General features: G+C 31.7%; 1 long non-coding RNA gene across 3 annotated transcripts in view; it reads left to right on the top strand.

The window, feature by feature from the left end:
* Positions 1–2,322, top strand: part of LOC106869117 (uncharacterized) — a 492,367-nt gene that overhangs the window by 27,224 nt on the left and 462,821 nt on the right. For all 3 annotated transcript variants that reach the window (XR_008266910.1, XR_008266909.1, XR_008266911.1), the window contains exon 2: positions 283–462. This is a non-coding gene — a long non-coding RNA (uncharacterized LOC106869117). The remainder of the gene's footprint in view (positions 1–282; positions 463–2,322) is intronic.

Below are 2,322 nucleotides of genomic sequence, written 5' to 3'. Positions count from 1 at the left end.
TAAACCTTTTCCATAAGACTTAATTTTCTACTGTACATGAATAAATCTACATATAGGGTTATTCAAAAAGAAAGAGCAGATTTCAAATTTATTTTTAAAACAAACGGTAAGAGACACAAACACATTCTACATATTTCTTGATAGGGCAAGCTTTAAAGTTTATAGCTGAACACAATCAATTGAATTAAGCCTTAAATAAAATAATATTTTAATTTTGTATTAATGTTTCATTTTGTTCATTTTATTTAAAGTTGTATAATTTTCATTTGTGTAATCCCTTAGAAAATGGTGACGCCACAAGAAAAGTCTTTTTGTGTGCTGCAGTTTGAGAAATGCAAATCGATTGTGCAAGTGCAATGTGAATTTCACTGCCAATTCAATGAAAATCCACCTCGCCACAAGCAAATTTACGAATGGCATAAAAATTTCACAGAAAAAGCACTGGTGCTCGTGGTGCTCACGGTGAGTGCATACTACCTTAAAATAATCTTTAAAGCTTCCCCTATCAAGAATTATGTAGAATGCATTTGTGTCTCTTACCGTTTGTTTTAAAAATAAATTTAAAATCTACTCTTTCTTTTTGAATAACCCAGTATATTAACACCATCAATGTTGGGAATGGTAAAAAGTTTAAACCAATAAAGTCAGTTGTTTGTTGCTTTCAGAGTTGCACCAATCTGCGATATATAATATGGTCAACTGTCTACATACCTCCCTCCCTCACTATTTATCTATCTACCTATCTAAACAATCTACAACCTACTAACTTGGTCTATCTTCTACAAGGAAGGAATGAATGTAAGAAAACCATTTTAAAGGGAGGGAACTACAACTGCTGAAAGTCAGAAATATTAACAAAGACAACATAGATATTCACATATCTACATCATATATATATATATATATATATATATATATATATATTGTATGCAATTTTCAACAAGTAAAAAGAACTTGATTCATAAGAGTTTGAAGTGGTCTTTATGCAGTACTCAGGATATGGAAGCAACAGATATTTCAGTTTCATGTAGGTTATTAAAATTGAGAGGCATGTACATGAAACTTAAGTAGCTGTTTCTATTTCTTGGGTACTATAAAACATTCATTTTCTGTAATATATACATCAGTCAATCAATTAATCCATCAATTAATCCATCTATTTATACACATATTTTCACATGTATCTGTACATTTTCATCCTTCCATTCATCTGCTTATATAAGTGCTTGAAGATATATATGTATTTCTCAGTCTGTGTATGTTTAGTTGCATATGTGCATATGCACACACACCCACACACATACACATACAAATATATATGTAGATATACACATACATACATACACAAACTGACTAGCTTATTGATGTGGGGGGAGTTTATTGTCAGAGGTAGTCTTGCTGTGAGTCATAAAGTCAACTCCTGCCATGTCAAAGGAATTGGAAAATAGATTTGACAAAATACACCCTACACACTTCCACACATCAGTGTGTGGTGTTTATAAGCACGTTTATCTATGTCTACACACACATACCCACAACTATATGTGTCTTTCTTACATTGAGAGACCCAAGGCCAAAATATGTTGGGACGTATATACAAGGTGTCTGGCATATACTTTATTAACCCTGAAAAGTTTTACTGAATCTGGCAGAATTTGATCTTAAAATGTAGAGTTTCAGAACTAAATACTATTATTTTACCCACCATTCAATTTTGGTCATTCATCCTCCTATATGGAGGAAGATTATATATATACACTTGTGCACACACACACACACACACACACACACACACACACAAAATTCCAAATTGAGGGAGTAGAACAGGTAAAATGTTAGCAACATATGCTATCATTCAACAGTAAAAAAAAAAAAAAAATAATAATAATAAAAATAAAATAAGTTTGGAGAACCAATGAACATTTTAGGGTAAATGCAGCCTGATGATTAGCTATGCTGAGAAGAATTCATTACGTAATACTTGCATAATCAGTGAAAGCTAGTTTAGAAACATATGTAGTTTACACTTCACCTGTTTCACTCACTCAATTTGGAATTTTATTTGCATTTTTAGCAATATTGGTTGCTAACAGTGAGCTGTATAGAAACGATCAGCTTATCGAATATATTTGCAACTTCAATATGGGAAAAAGTGTATAATTCTCAATGCTAATAAATTGTTATTGTATCTTATACTGTCCAATATTTGTTTGCTATACTGGCCACCCACTGCTTGAATTTTTTACACTTGGATCCCTGGATTGTATTTATACATACATATAACACACACACACACACACACACACACACACATATATATAT

Source organism: Octopus bimaculoides, chromosome 27 (assembly GCF_001194135.2).
Source record: "Octopus bimaculoides isolate UCB-OBI-ISO-001 chromosome 27, ASM119413v2, whole genome shotgun sequence".
NCBI classification, from domain to species: Eukaryota; Metazoa; Mollusca; class Cephalopoda; order Octopoda; family Octopodidae; genus Octopus; species Octopus bimaculoides.
This window is presented reverse-complemented; position numbering and strand designations above follow the sequence as displayed.